Source organism: Zalophus californianus, chromosome 3 (genome assembly GCF_009762305.2).
Source record: "Zalophus californianus isolate mZalCal1 chromosome 3, mZalCal1.pri.v2, whole genome shotgun sequence".
Taxonomy (NCBI): Eukaryota; Metazoa; Chordata; class Mammalia; order Carnivora; family Otariidae; genus Zalophus; species Zalophus californianus.
In genome coordinates, this window is record NC_045597.1 from 37,559,771 (window position 1) to 37,576,981 (window position 17,211).

Genomic DNA, 17,211 nt, shown 5'->3' on the forward strand with positions numbered 1-17,211 from the left:
TAATATGAAGAAGAGGTCACTTATGGCATTTTGACAAATTTAAATCACTTTTTATAATTTTATTGTACTCTACTTATATTTCAGCTTTAAGATTTACAAAATAGGAGACACATCATGTATCTGCTTGGGTTTTTGCAAAGTACCAAATTATAGAATACTCACAAAAGAGCTTAGTCACAATTTCATCCTATCTGTGACCCAGAACATTACAGCTTGTGCAGCATAAAAGGGCAAGAAAGGATAAACATCCTTTGCAATTATATAACAATAAATGAAGCATAGCTGATCAAGCATTATGATGGGATATGTCTTGAGAGAATTTATTTAGTCTGTTAGTCATTTAGGAGAATTTGCACAGGGTAAATTCATTGGGCATATGGGCAGCATGTGTTCAAGGACTCCCTGCAGCATTGGGATGACACATTATTATAAAATATAGTATACCATCTCTGTTATTATGGTGATTCTTATGAGAAAATTAAATCTATGTTTTTTATATACACAAATTTCCTGGGAATAAAAAAAAAGGTGATGTGGAAAGTATCTAAAGATATTTTTTTAACTGTGAGAAGGAGTGAATTAGAATGAAATTTGATTGAGAATGACATACACTATATAAAGATTTTTTTTAATTTAATTTACCAGATGCCTCATGGTTTTTTTGTTTTGTTTTGTTTTGTTTTTGTTTTTTTGTGTCATTTATTTTCTTTATTTCGAACCTAAAGTTCTTATTGACAGTTGAAATTAGATGTTTTCTTTCTTATACTGGAAATTCAGAACAAATATTCAGGATTAAGTGTTAAAATATTTAACTCATTCTTTCAAGAATATTCACTGAGTAATATTGAGAAGCCTTGTGTGGGGTCCTGGTACACTTACATGTTTATTTTCTAAGATTAGGTTTTCCTTTCTTAATGCACAGATAGTTAACTACTACAATAAATCCACAACGATCCATTAAATAAATCGAAATTTTGTCTTCAAAAGAAATGGTTCTGGAAGAATTACTGAAATTCCCGATGTACTTTTTTACTGACCAAGAACAGTGGAAGAAAGACTACACATGCTCATATCATCTTAGGGATATCTTATGTTTGAAAAAGTATAAACAGACAAGCATGCCAATAAAAGGAGATTTGTGAAACCAGATGTATTTTCATTCTATGTCACATAATCACTTGTTGGGTAATAAAGAAAGATCAGGCAGTGATATTAAGTATTAGTATACAAATAATACTGTGAAGAAGCCAAATCATACCAGCTGTCTAGATCCGGTTGTTACACAGCCATGATTAAATCAATTTTATACTGATTAAATTATGTTAAAAACAAAGATAATAAAAACTTGAAACTCATTACCTTCTAATTCTCCTAATACATTCTACTATTGTACCTTTTCTTGAGGTTATGTCAATTCTAGCTGTGTAGTGAAAATACCAAGTATCTGTTACTTTGCATTTCTTTCTTAACTCCTAATGGTGTTAAGTTGGTAGCTTGAAAAAGGCTCACGCAATAGTGTTTGCACTAAGAACATGGACAAGAGCTACAAATCAGGGTTCAATTCATTGTTCTGTTGATTTGTTAGATGCACAAAACTGATTGAAAATGTTGTGTACGTCATGTCTGTAGCTATTTTATTATCATTAGGACATAAATTTGGAGTAATGTTCTACTATTGTAAAACTATCATTTGTTTCAGCAAATAAGGCACACACATCATTAACAAGCTTTCAAATTTCCAATATAAGTAACAATTGCTTTGTCCTAATCATTAATTTAAATAAAAATATCAATCAAATTTCATGTCAAAACTACTCTCATCAGTCAGTTACATCTGCGGACACAAATGTTTGGCAAAACATTTTAAAAGCCTTCTTGAGAACTGACTGTCTCTAAGAATTTAGAATAAAGAGAAATGTTGATGTTTGTATATGTGCACTACACTTCATATATATCAGTAGAATTTGTAATAAACTTATATGTGCATGCATGCATACACACATTTTTCAGGGAGCTGTTAAAATGCGCCATTACCTACTGTATAAACAAAAATGAGGTAACTAAGACAAGTGACACTGTAAAAAAAGGGAAAATTAGGAAAAAAGAAAAAGAAATAGGATATAGAGATTTCTCAGGCAATTCTTACTCTATGATTAATGAAAGTGAAACATTCAGTTTCAAAAAAAGGCAAATGATTCAAGTAGACATTTCTCTAAAGAAGGTTTATGAATAACCAATAAGCACATGAAAAGATGTTTCATATCATTGGTCATTAGGCAAATGCAAATCAAAACCAGGAAATAATCACTTTACACATACTAGGATCGCTATAATTAAAAAGAAAAAATGGAAACTAACAAATGTTGTCAAGGAAATGAAAAAATCACAACCCTCATACATTACTTAGGGAATGTTAAGTGGTACAGGTTTCTCAAAAGGTTAAATGTGTGAATACCATATATACAGAAAATTCACTCTTATGTATATCCAGAAGTAAAAGCAATGACTCAAACAGATATTTGTACACCTATGTTCATTTGTTATAAAATTTAGATGAATTCGTACAACTTATTGTCTACTTGCATGGTTTCTACATCTCTTCCTCCTCTTCTCTGCCTCTGTAGGTCAATGCTCACATCCCATCTTTCCTTGAAATTCATCCATATTTTGGGCTAAATCAGGCCTCTGTGTATGTTCCACCATAGTACAAGTCACAAAGAGATGAGCTACTTCTCCATACCCCTGTCTCCAAACATTCCAATGAATACATGGTGGATAGCCATGTGAAGGAGTACAAACTCCACTGTGTTTGCAGCTCCCAAGGTCTCTGTACACACAGCTAGCCTATTCTCAGCTTTTAGCCACTTGTTAAAAAATGTAGACGAGGGGCACCTCGGTGGCTCAGTCAGTTGGGCGTCTGCCTTCAGCTCAGGTCATGATCCTATGGGATCATGAGATCGAGCCCCACATCAGACTTCTCCCTCTCCTCCCTGCTAGTGATCTCTCTCTCTCTCTCTCTCTCAAATAAGTAAATAAAATCTTTAAAAAGAGGTAGACGAGTTCTTATAACTTACTACATACTTGTATGGTATCCATGTCTCTTCTTCCTCTGCCACTGTGGGTCAGTGCTCACATCCCATGGGTAATGAACCCTTATATTCTTAGATATCAAGCTACTTGCTTGTGCAATAACCTCCATTCTCTGATGGATTCAAGAAAACTTGTGATTTTGTAATTGATCTAGCTTTTTCTTATTGTTAGAATGGTATTCATACTCTTTCCAGCTTTACCCATCACAGGAAGAATCTGAAATAGTATTTTTTAAAAACACCTGTAAACCTTTTATTTTTAGATAAATATACTGAGTTCTCTATGTGAAAAGAGTTGGAGAATGGGGACAAGTAATTTAGCATAACTCATTCATAAAAGGAAAAGCTCTAAGGGCGCCTGGGTGACTCAGTTGGTTAAGCATCTGCCTTTAGCTCAGGTCATGATTAAGGGTCTTGGGATGAAGCCCCTCATCGGGCTCCCTGCCCAGCAAGGAGTCTGCTACTCATGCTCTCTCTCACTCTTTCTCAAATAAATAAATAAATAAAATGAAAAAAAAAAAAGAAAAAGAAAAAAGCTCTAGAGTTAAGCAAAACATGATTCTTGGGAACCAGTTTCAAACTCCTGGAGATAACACTTTTTTCACATATCCATATAAAAAATTACTCATCAAATTCCAATAAATGTTCTTGTAAACAATTTTCTACTTCTAGATTATCATTTCCAGTGATGTTTTAATTCATTTTTAAGTCAATGTCTGGCTTGCTGTTTTAAGTCAATGTCTGGTCACTAAAACAGAATGCCATACACTGGGTGGCTCAGAAGCAATAGAAATATATTTTTTATAGTTCTAGAGCATAGAAGCTTAAAATCAGGGTGCCAGAATGTTTGAGTTCCAGTGAGGATCCTTTTCCAGGTTGCAGACGGTAGACTTGTATCCTCACATGTTAGAGAGCAGAAAAAGGAAGCAAGCTCTTTCATGACTCTTATAATGGCACAAATACCCTATATGGGTTTTTATATAACTCAGGGGTTAAGTCATTGAGATTTTAAAAGGTATAAGAAAGGACTGGTGTAGCCTTATTAATAGGGAAACTGATAACAAACATTGCAGACCCTCCTTGGCAGATTAGTGCCACTGGTTTAGTGTTCTGAAGGGAGAGGACAAAGAAACAGATCTTTCTGGATGAAAGGGTGGAGATGTTTCTTATATAAGCAAACATTGGTAAACTGTCTCCTGTGATGATTTCCAAGGCAAATGAAATATACTGAGGCTGTATCTCTAAGAGAAATTGTTGGAAGGATTAGTGTGTTAATGTGTTTGGCTATTACCGGATACTTTAGGTAAAATATTATAATAAATAGCTCAAGAAAGAATATTGTTTTTTTTTTTTTTTTAAGTGCAGAGAGGAATAGAGTTTAAAAATCAAAAGTATTTCAGGCTGAAAGTCTGTCAGGTTCCATACCCCAGAGAGGAAATTATAATAATAACTGCTATAGCAACAACATTAAAAAAAAAAAAAGGTTTGGAAAGTGAAAACTTTGTAAAATATTTCAGCTGGATAAGTAAAGCAGTCTTGTGTCAAACTTCAGATTAAGAATGTGGCCTTCCAGATGGTTTCAAAAAATGTCATTAAGTTGAGGAAAATAGCACAGTGGAAAAGAAACAAAGGAGAACAGAAAGACTGAAACTTATGCTCAGATAAAACCTTTGTGTTTGGTTGGCTGGTACACAGAACTGACAACAATTAGATAGCCAAAGAAATCAAAATCCTAGTCATTCTGTCCAAAATGTAGAGAATTAATAAAAACCTGAACACTCATGAACAGTCTTTAAGAGAAAGCAAACTCCATCTTTTTCAGGACAGGCTATAAAGAATAATATAGAGAGAAGAAGAAAGAATAGCTTTGAGTGTGAAGCCAAGGCACGTGAAGGAAAGTGTCCAAGAAGATTCCCCTCAGAAAGAACCTTCAAGAAACTTTCACCAGTTACCTCAACAACTATATTTTCCTAATTTAAAAATAGTTTTGTGCTAAAGCCTGTGGTGGGACTCCACTTCTTCCCCTGCAGGAATAAATGTTTTTTTCTTTTTCTTTTTTTGCTTATTTTGTCTTTAATTAGCCAAAATTACCATTGTTTTACCAGTCATTGAAAATTAAGTCAAGTATTTCCATCTTATTTTCAACAATTATCAAGTCTTCAAAGGATCCATCCTTGACCACCTTTCTAACATCATGTCCCCCACAACTCCACCTGCATAGGTGTGGAACCTCACCCTGCCTCTGTATGTCATTTTGTATATCCTCATTCTGATTCATTATTTTATGGCACCTTTTACAACATGGAATATATTAAGTATATTCATGAGTTTATTGTCTGAATCTTTCTCTACAAATTAAGCTTCTTGAGAGAAGGAACTATAGATCTCCTTTCTACCACTGTATACCCTAAGACTATGTAAGTGTATAAAACATAGTAAGGGCTGACTAAGCAAATAAACAGTAGATACTCAGATAAAATATGCATGTTTTTTCCATATGCATTTGTGAGATGACTGCCTTGGTATTAACTAAAGGAGGTGTATGTATTTTGTTTCCTGGGGCCAATTCACAATGGGGTTTCTGATTCTAATAGTAATAAATATCCATGAGTTAATATGGAATTACAGATCCAATAATTTGCACTAATATTTTTCCTAAATATATTCCTAGTGCAAAAATAAATATGCAGATTGTAAAGTATCCAAGGGAAATAATACCTTTATATATGTTTTATAATATTTCACCTTTTATTTCTAGGCTAGAATTCCTAATAACATATGTATCAGTTGAGGTTAAATTACCTATGTAATAATTCCACCTGCCTGATGTTTCACTTAGACAGTTACATTATTTTTCTTTGATAATAAGTAATGAATGTTTATTGTGTAAAAATCAGAAAATGGCATGTAAATGTTATACATGCATAACTACTACTATTATTTTGCAACATTTTCCAACCAGTTTTATTACTTATGTTTTTGAAGATTGTATTTATTTATTTGAGAGAGAGAGTGAGCGAGAGAGCATGGGTTGGGGGGGAGAGGCAGAGGGACGGAAGAACCAGGCTCCCGGCTGAGCAGGGAGCCCAGTGTGGGGTGGGAGCCTGGGAGTGGGTACTCGATCCCAGGCTACTGGGATTATGACATTAGTCAAAGGCAGATGCTTAACCAACTGAGCCACCCAAGCGCCCCCAGTTTTATTACTTAATCTTATATTATGAGCATAGTTCTGTGATGTTATATATTCCCTGCTGAGCAAGGAGCCCGATGCGGGACTTGATCCCAGGACCCTAGGATCATGACCTGAGCTGAAGGCAGATGCTTAACCGACTGAGCCAATCAAGCATCCCGATGTTATATATTCTTTAAAACTATCATTTTTGAAAGCTCAGTATAATCTATCATATAATTTTACCATAATTAATAAAATTATACTTCCTTTACATTATAATTTTTTCTTTACATAAAATGCTATTTTGGCCATAAGGTTATATTATTATAGAATACATTCTCAAAAAATTCTATATTACATATATACATGTATCATATATATGTATGTATGCATCACATATCACATATGATTCATATATAAATCAAAGAGGTATCATAAACTTTGATATCACATATATTATAACATATCATTGCTTAATTATTTTACCACATTTATAGTTTACTGTATTTTTACTGTATACAATTCCTGAATAGCCTGGAAATGTCTCATTTTCTACTATCTAATACAGCAGGCTTCTTAAATTATTTCTAGCTTTTAAGGTGAAAACTTGAGTATCATTTTTTCCCTTTCATTTTCACTTCACTGCTAAGCAGTGAGTCTGTGTTTGTGTTCATATATGTTGGCCTTCTTGAAATCTTCTTTTGCAAATTTACATTTCACACTCTTTCATAATCATCCAAATATTTTGAAAAGAAAATGTGAGCTGAACTAAACATATACTGATAAGATCTTTGAAAATAAAGACTGACTATACAGAATTAATCAGGTATAGCCTAGAGATATCCAATCAACAAAAAATGAAATATTTTAAATGTGAATACTTTAATAAACTTTATTTATATATTTTGGTTAGTTTTTTCATTACAGCTTTGATGCTCAATCACTGGTCTAGCTTTTTTTTTTTTTTTTTGGTATTTTAGGATGCTGATGGACCTGACAGTTAAGGACTATTGAGATGAGATGCATATGGAAGAGTGTATATACATTCATTAGAGACAGTAAGTGTAGAAGATAATTCGGGTTAATAAATCTGAAGGTTTTGACATGTAGACATCATGATTCAGAAAATGATAGATGTTTTATGGGGCACCTGGGTGGCTCAGTCATTAAGCGTCTGCCTTCGGCTCAGGTCATGATCCCAGGGTCCTAGGATTGAGCCCCACATTGGGCTCCTTGCTCAGCGGGGAGCATGCTTCTCCCTCTCCCACTCCGCCTGCTTGTGTTCCCTCTCTCACTGTGTATCTCTCTGTCAAATAAATAAATAAAATATTTAAAAAAAAGAAAACAATAGATGTTTTAACTATTAAAACTGAAATATTAGTTGAAGAATATACAGAATAAATAGTTCTAGAGAAATTATGATATTTTAAATCCAGATTACATTGCTCTCTCCTTTAGACTCCTGTCTGTTTTCCAAATTTTAGACATTCTGTCATGTCAGAAGATGATGTTCAATCCATGTGCAAATTTTTCTTTTTTTATTAATGAAATAGTTTACTAATTCATGGATTTTTTTCTTTTGTTAGTCCTAGAATTTAGAGTTCAAAGCTAAGCTTTGTTAAAGAACACATTTAAAAAAATATTCTTTCAAAATACTATTTCCTTTATGGATTTGATTAAGGAAAATTATGTTTAGGAGATCATTTGCTAATTCACATTTGCCAAAAATTTTATAATTACTTCATATAGAGAGGAAGTATTAATTCAAATTTCATATATTCAAGGCTGATCTCATTTACTAACTCTGTATGAGCCAGCTTAACTTCAACATACAGCTGGCAGATGAAATGAACAATATCAGTTATTTATGGGATTGAAAGTTTTCCAAGAAGTGCAAATACAACATAGCTTTCTGTAACTCCAGTTGAATCACAGGAAAGTTTATCTTAGATGAAATTATAGAGATTATAGAGGTAGATGTGCAAAGCGCAGATTATTTTTAAATTTTTTTATTTAAATTCAATTTAGTTAACATATACTGTATTATTAGTTTCAGAGTTAGAATTTAGTGATTCATCAGTTGCATGTAACACCCAATGCTCATTACTTCCAGTGCCTTCCTTAATGTCCACCACCCAATTACTCCATCCTCCCACCCACCTCCCCTCCAGCAACCCTCAGGTTTTTTACTATAGTTAAGAGTCTCCTACAGTTTGCCTCTCTCTGTTTTCATTTTATTTTATTTTTCCTTCCCTTCCCCTAAGTTCAACTGTTTTGTTTCTTAAATTCCACATATGAGTGAAATCATGGTATTTGTCTTTCTTTGACTGACTTATTTTGCTTAGCATGATACCCTCTAGTTCCATCCACATCATTGCAAATGGCAAGGTTTCATTCATTTTCATGGGCACATCTTCCTTATCCATTAATCTGTTGATGGACATCTGGACTCTTTCCATATTTTGGCTATTGTGGATGTCACTGCTATAAACATTGGGGTGCATGTGCCCCTTCAAATCACTATGTTTGTATCAAAGGGCAGATTATTAAGTCACTAATAATAAAAGTGTTTCCTAAAATAAATTTACTAATAAGCCATTGAAAGTTCTAAATAATACTAATTGTTTTTAGGAATTGCCTGATGAAGGCTAAAAGTAAAAAAGATAAAAGCCAGCCTGGTATTGTAGAGAAAGGGATAGACTAGAGATTCAGAAGTAGATCTTCAGGAAATAAAAAATAAAATGGGATTATGCTTAATTATGATAATTGATAGAATGGATTTTAAGCAGAAAAGTGAAAGACGATAATGCTCCCCACCCCAGTATTGCCAAGAAAACTTAAATCATAATGGCTGTCCATTGGTAACTGTTAAGTAAGTACAATAAACAAATGTCAAAATACTAGAGAGTAAACAACAGTAGACAGTTTTGAATAGTAATCAAGTTGGAAGAATATAATAACCAAACTTGAGTTTCTACTTTTCATAGCTTTTTCACCAGAAGGCCAAGTCCTAGCAGTATGGCATATGATAATTACAAATCTAGAGAGAATCTGCTCTTGTTCTGTATTCAAGTACCAAACAGGAGATTCTGGGTCACCCACAGTTGTTGGAGAGTGAGGAGGGAGCCCTAGAAAGCAGAGAGCCTGAGATGGGGATCTCCAATTTTCATGTATTATTCTACAAAAATTGATGATTTATACCTGAGTCACTCAAGTATAGGACAAACTCACCAGACTTGAATTGAAGCTCAAGAGACAGATGCTGTTTTTGTCCAAAGAAGTCAATTGTTTCTTTAAAAAATAAAATCAACTTGGTATTAACATTGGGGTGCATGTACCCCTTCGGATCCCTACATTTGTATCTTTGGGGTAAATACCCAGTAGTGCAATTGTTGGGTCATAGGGTAGCTCTATTTTCAACTTTTTGAGGAACCTCCATACTGTTTTCCAGAGTGGTTGCACCAGCTTGCATTCCACCAACAGTGAAGGAGGGTTCCCCTTTCTCCCGCATTCCCGCCAACATCTGTCGTCTCCTGACTTGTTAATTTTAGCCATTCTGACTGGTGTGAGGTGATATCTCATTGAGGTTTTGATTTGGATTTCCCTGATGCTAAGCGATGTTGAGCATTTTTTCATGTATCTTTTGGCCATTTGGATGTCTTCTTTGAAAAATATCTGTTCATGTCTTCTGTCCAATTCTTGATTGGATCATTTGTTCTTGGGTGTTGCGGTTAAGAAGTTCTTTATAGATTTTGGATACTAGCCCTTTGTCTGATGTTAATAGCAGCAATGTCCACAATAGCCAAACTGTGGAAAGAGCCAAGATGTCCATCGGCAGATGAATGGATAAAGATGTGGTGTGTGTGTGTATATATATATATATATATATATATATATATATATATATATATACACAATGGAATATTATGCAGCCATCAAAAGGAATGAGATCTTGCCAATTGCAACGATGTGGATGGAACTGGTGGGTGTTACGCTCAGTGAAATAAGTCAATCAGAGAAAGACATGTATCATATGACCTCACTGATATGAGGAATTCTTAATCTCAGGAAACAAACTGAGGGTTGCTGGAGTGGTGGAGGGTGGGAGGGATGGGGTGGCTGAGTGATAGACATTGGGGAGGGTATGTGCTATGGTGAGCGCTGTGAAATGTGCAAGACTGTTGAATCACAGATCTGTACCTCTGAAACAAATAATGTAATATGTGTTAAAAAAAAAAGAAAAAATAGCAGGAGGGGAAGAATGGGGGGGGGAATCAGAGGGGGAGATGAACCATGAGAGATGATGGACTCTGTAAAACAAACAGGGTTCTAGAGGGGAGGGGTGGGAGGATGGGTTAACCAGGTGATGGGTATTAAAGAGGGAACACTTTGCATGGAGCACTGGGTGTTATACACAAACAATGAATCATGGAACACTGCATCAAAAACTAATGATGTAATGTATGGTGATTAATATAACAATAAAAAATTAAAAAAATATCCAACTTGAAAAAAACATCAACTTGGGAACCCTGAGTGGCTCAGTCAGTTAAGCATCCGACTTTTGATTTTGATTCAGGTCGTGATCTCAAGGTCGTGGGATTGAGCCTTGTGTCAGGTTCCATGCTCAGCAAGGAGTCTTCTTGGGGATTCTTTCTCTCCCTCTCCCTCTGCCCCTCCCCTTGCTCTCTCTCTCTCTCTTTCTCAAATAAATAAATAAATCTTAAAAAAAAAGAATTACTAAAAAATTAAATCAACTTTCTTCTAAAGAACATAAAAATTCCAGCATGTTTTATAACATTGATAATGCTCAAGATACAATGAAAATTATTTGGCACTGAAAGAAACAAGATTTTCTGTATTCCAAAGAAAAAAAGAGAGTCAATGAGGCAGACTCTGAGATGATCCTTATATTGAACTAGCACTCAAGAATTCTAAATTATTGTAACCATGCTGAATGACACAGAAGCAAAAATGTTCCTAATTGTTTAAAAAAACAGAAGTCTCATCAGAAAAAATAGAAAATACAAAAAAGGACCAACAGGAAATAATCGAACTGAAAAACAAAAGCATTTGACATTTAAGATACACTGAATTGGCTTAATCACAGAATAAAGATGATTGAGCAGAAAAGTCAGTAAACTGGAGGGTACAACAATAGATCAGGAGTCAATCTGAAGAAAAAAATTTACCTACAGTTTGCAATATACATTTACAACTAATCCAAATTTTCTTTCAAATCGCACTATACCACTTTATAAGCAGTGTGAGTAGTTTATGACAAAGTAATCTTAATTCCCCCCTTCCATCCTTTGTGTTAGCGGCGGGTCCCTCTCTGCCTCTGCACAGACCTCAGTTCTTGAGTTTGGCTTAGAAAGAATTCAGAGCCAAACTCTCAAGCAAGCAAGAATTTATTAAAAAGTTTAAAAAAGTGTAAGTACACTCTTAAGATGGGAGAGGGGACAGGCCCAGATGGGGTCCATTGTTTTTTCTTTTATGTTTGAAAAGGTTATAGGTCCTGACTCAGGTTACAGTCAATCATCTAAGGAACTCCTACCTGATAAGAGAGGAGGTTTTTGACCCTATGGTCCTTGTTAGAACTGTCATGGCAACCACCCATCACAAGGGGGGGTGGGGGTCCAAATCACAGTGTTGTTGTATTATAATGAAGCTCTAGATTACTGTGGGGCAGTGGTCATAGGGGAGAGTGCATACATGTCCCCGGGCATCTCTCCTGGCTGTTTGAAACGTGGTTTCCGTCCTTCTTAACAGTCAGAAACACCTGTTCTTAGTGTGCACTGTATCTAGTGAACTGCCAATTCTATCATTTGTATCTATCATTTGTATCATTGCTGTCATTCATTTTACTGATCTATAAGCTTACATAAGTGAATACACTATTGCTATCATTATTCTGAACAAATTGTTATCAGATAGATCAAGTAAGAGTAAGAAAAAGAAGTTTTTGTTTTATCTTCACTTATTCCTTTTTCGATGCACTTCCTTTCTTTAAGTAGATCTTAGTTTCTCACGTATCATTTTCCTTTTCCCTGAAGAACTTCTTTTAATATTTCTCTCAAGGTAGGTCCTACTGCCAATAAATTACCTCAATTATTGTTTTTTTGAGAAAGTATTTCTCTTTCACCTTTGAAGGATAATTTCTCATGAAGCAAACTTCTAGGTTGGTGGGTTTTTTTTTCTGTCAACACTTTGTTTCACTCCACTTTCTTCTTGCTTACATGCTTGCATGTTTTTTGAGGAGAGGTAGGATGTAATGCTTATCTTTTTTCCTCTGTAGGTAAAGTGTATTTTTCCCCCCTTCTGGCTTCTTCCAGCATTTTTTCTTTATTTTTGGTCTTCTGTAATTTGAAAATGATGTGCCTAGGCGCAGGGTTTTTTGTTGTTGTTGTTGCTTGTTTGTATTTTTGCTGTCGTTTTTTGTTTTTGCATTTACCCTCCTTGGTATTCTCTGAGCTTCCTGGATCTGTGGTTTGGTCTGACATTAATTTGGGGAAATTCTCTACTTTTTTCAGTGTTTGTTCTCTTTGCTTTTCAGTTTTGGAGGTTTCTATCAATACACCCTCAAGCTCAGCAGTTCTTTCCTCAGCTGTATCAGTCTACTAATAGGACCATCAAAGATATTATTAGTTTTGGTTACAGTGTTTTTTTTTATCTCTAGCATTTTTAAAAATTTTTAGGATTTCCATGTCTTTGCTTATATCGCCCATCTGTTGTTGCATGCTGCTTTTTCCATTACAGCCCTCAGTTTATTAATCATAGTTGTTTTAAATTCCTGGTTGGATAATTCCAATATCCTGGCCATATCTAGTTCTGATGCTTGCTCTATTTCTTCATATTGTGTTTTCTGCCTTTTGGCCTGCATTTTAATTTTTTCTTGATAGGTAGACTCGAGATACTGAGCCTAAGGAAATAGGTCTGTAATAATGTGGTGCTGAGATGTGGGGAGGGGAGGTGTTTTATAAACCTATGATTAGGTCTCAGTCTTTTCAGTGAGTCTCTGAAAACTTTACAAATGTTTCTCAGTTGTTTTTTATCCCCTCTCCCCACTTAGGTGGGACAGGGTGGTTTAGAGTGGGATAGAGTTGGATAATTTTCTTCCCTGGGTTACTTAGGCTCTTTTACCCCAGCAAATAAGGCTCTTGTTAGCTAGTTTATCCTGAAGGCAGGAATGTACTCTAGTGCATTTAAAGGTAGTTCCTTACACCTTGAACCCCCTGAAGCATGAAGGGATCTCTCTTATATTTACTGTGAGAATCTGGGGGCCTCTAGATGTAAAACTCATTAAAGTATGGGGAATTCCTCTATGACTGTGGCTCCCTGGATTTTTACCTCTCAGACTCGTTCACACTGAACCTCCAGCAATTTGTCAATTTCCTTGATTCAGGTTATCCTACCCCAGCACTACTTCCCGTGGAGGTTCTGCTCATGAGTCTTTGCTGAAGTAAGCAGACTCCCTGCATTTGCCTGTCTTTCTTCCTAAGCCTGGGGGCAGGATTTGCTCTGAGTCCTCACCTCTCTTATCCAAGAAGAGTTTTTGATTTTTCAATCTGTTTAGCTTTTTTACTTTTTGTTAGGATGGGACTTCTACTCTCCTTACATGCAGAACCAGAAATTGTCCAGCTAATTTTTCAAAGACTTTATATGCTTTCTGTTATACTTAATTCTCTAGCCCAATGAATAACAGCTTAAATGCATATATTCAACCAAGCTTCTATGACGTGGTATTGTACTAATCATGTATTGTATTTGTTGTGTTATATTTATTCACCAAAATGTATCTTTAGCCAGTCTAAATTGGCTTTCTATGAAATCTGAGAATATGCTTCCACAGGATATTAACAAAGCAGAAAATTGTCCTTTGGCAGTGGTCCAAATCGTATCTAGCTCTGAGTTAATTGTCACAGCCTGAAAATTCTGTCTTATGAAACTGTATAAAGAAAAAAAAAAAAGAACGGACTACTGTTATGTTGAATAGGGGTGCTAAATTCATACAAAACACTATAGAGTCCAAACAAAGTCTTATTCCTAACATTATGATATCTTTCATATAAACTAGACTAAAAATGTATTCAAGTATAGAGTTCTTGCCCAAAGGCAGTCATGAAAATGTCTTACTTACCACTTCTAGGGAAAAATTTCATAGCAGAGGATCTTTAAAACCAAAAGTCCCTCAGTCAGTAACTGATCTGAGACTGATCCTAAAATGGATGCCAAGTTTAAATTGAACATCAAAGAATCCATTGTGACAAAAGATCATGGCAAGAAATAAAAGATAAGGAATAACTTTTCTTTAAAGGACAAATTAAAAATAATTAACTCAAGGCCACATGTTGAATAAGTTACATAACTAAAAATGAATTCCAGACTTTTGTATTGGTTCTCCACTTTAAGCACTAAGCAGAATCTTTTTTTTTTTTTAATCTAATTTGTATTTTTGGAGTTTAGATTATTTCTGCTACTTGATAATCCTCAACAGTAAAAATAGATGCCTTACTTTTTTTTTCCTGTTAATACATTTTGAGTTTATTTGATGTTCTTTTTTTCCATTTCTTGTCCTAAATGTGTGGTTCTAAAATTTCCTGAATGATGGAAAATCACTTTTACTAATCTGTTTGAGTATTTTCCTTTATTACTTCCTGGAGTTTCTTGAACATCATTTAAAAAAGTATTTACATTCATTTTAAAAACAATATCTAAATAACAGTCTAAGATTCTTGATGGTATTCCTTTGATATAATGAGTCAAGTTGAAATGATATAGATTAATTCACTAAAATGACAGGGACTGTGATTTACTAGATTTTGTAGATTAGTAAGCAAGCAAATCCATGCACAATAAAAAATTAAGGGTAGTGCAGCATATATTGATTTGTTCATTTATCTTGACAACTCTAGTTTAAATTATTTATAACATGCTTCACAATATGCTAATGAATAGCCTCTAGTATCCTACAAAATAGAATTTTGAAGTTTAGACAACTAAAATCCTGTGCTAATAAATCTTGTCTGAGAGTATGTTAAGATGCTAGGGCTTTGTGAGAAATTAGTTTAAAAAAAAAGTAAAGGAAAGAAAGAAAAAGAACAGAAAACTGCTATATAGGTTGGCTTCCTTAAATAGAATTTATTTTCAAGTGTGATATGTCCCTCTGGCATATCTGATTTCTTTAACATTTCTGTGTCCCAGAAAAGTCTAGTAAGTTTTCTGAACTGCTATTTGATTTTCTTTGCTATATTCCTCTGACAACTTTGCATGATAGAGATATAAAATGTTATCTTAAAAGTTATCAGAGGACTTGGAATTCAAAATTAAAGAATTGATATTATCTCTTTTAAATTCATTTTGTAAGAAGAGACATTTGGAAATGAAGTGTTATTTAAAATTATAATCTTATGATTTCCACATTATTTTGAGCAATTAGAATCATACCAGTGGTATGACCCTTCATTTACAGGTTTTGCAAGAAAATCTAAGATGTCAAGATGTATTCTCATTTTTTAGTTGTAAACACATATATACTCCAAAACAGAGAGAGTGCAATGCTTTGATGTCTCACTAAAGTGAAAATTTAATGAAATAATAAAAAAACTGACTGATTTTTGAATTAGAGACAGAAGAAATACAAACTGTTAATTATTTATTTCATTTTTTCTTTGTTTATGCCTATTAGAAGATGGATTTTTGGCATTTATTCCATGTTACACACTGAGAATGACAGGATTTCTTAATATTTAAGATATTGTATTTTACGTGCAAATACCCACTTATATTTTATTTGGCATTAAAATGTTCCTTACCCAAAGTCATTTTTCTCCTTCCTCAACACCCAGACATGTGCAAACGTACTCACTCTAAAACACACACACACAAATAGAAAAAAAACCACAAATATTTTAAGTATACAAAGTATTTTTTTCAATAACTATATCTGAAATTAATTCCATTTAAATATGAATTCAAGCATTAGTTTTGTTTGTTTGTTTCTGTAAACCATACAAAAAATACAATTAGAACATCTATCATGTTGAGGACTGAAGTAGATTGGGGAAGTGTTTTTGTTTTCTAGGGCTGCCATAACAGAGTACCACAGACTAGGTGACTTAAACAACAGGAATTCATTTCTCAAAATTCTGGAGGTTGGAAGTCCAAGGTCAAGATGTTGGCAGGGTTAGGATAGGACACATCAGTATATACTGGATTAGAGTCCACCTTAAAGAACTCATTTTAACTTAATCATCCCTTTAAAAACCTTATTTTGAATGCAAGTGCTGTTTCTTCTTTTCTGCTTAGCCTCAAATGGTTGGTTTCAAGATGGGCAAGTTCATGAAACCAGGGAAGTTGGTGCTGGTCCTGGCCTGACCCTAGAATCTAGATGCAAAGCAGTCATTGTGAAGAACATTGATGATGACACTTCAGACCATCCCAACGGCCATGCTCTGGCAGCTGGAATTGACTGCTATCCCCACAAAGTGATAGCTGCCATGGGCGAGAAGAAAATTGCCAAGAGGTCAAAGATAAGTTTTTTGTGAAAGTTTTTAACAACAATCACCTCATGCCCATAAGGCTACTTTGTGGATATCCCTTTGGACAAAAGTGTTGTCAACAAGGATGTCTTCACAGACACAACACTTAAATGTAAGTCCCGATGAGAGGCCAGGGTCAAGATGCAGGAAAGGTATAAGACTGACAAGAACAAATGGTTCTTCTAGAAGCTGTGGTTTTAGATCTGTTTTGTTTCAGTTGGTAAAAATACTCTACTCCCAAAATAAAAGACCTTATCTCCAAATATGATTACATTTTAAGGTATTGGAGGTTAGGACTTCAATATGTAAACTTCGGGAGGACACAATTCAACCCATAACACTAAATCTGGATAATCCTTAGTTAATCCTATGTAAGAATTTGTAAAATGAAAAGTATTGGAGAAATGCA

General features: G+C 34.5%; 1 pseudogene; it reads left to right on the forward strand.

The window, feature by feature from the left end:
• Positions 1-16,590: 16,590 nt before the first annotated feature.
• Positions 16,591-17,003, forward strand: LOC113920525 (annotated as a pseudogene).
• The last annotated feature ends 208 nt before the right edge of the window (positions 17,004-17,211 follow it).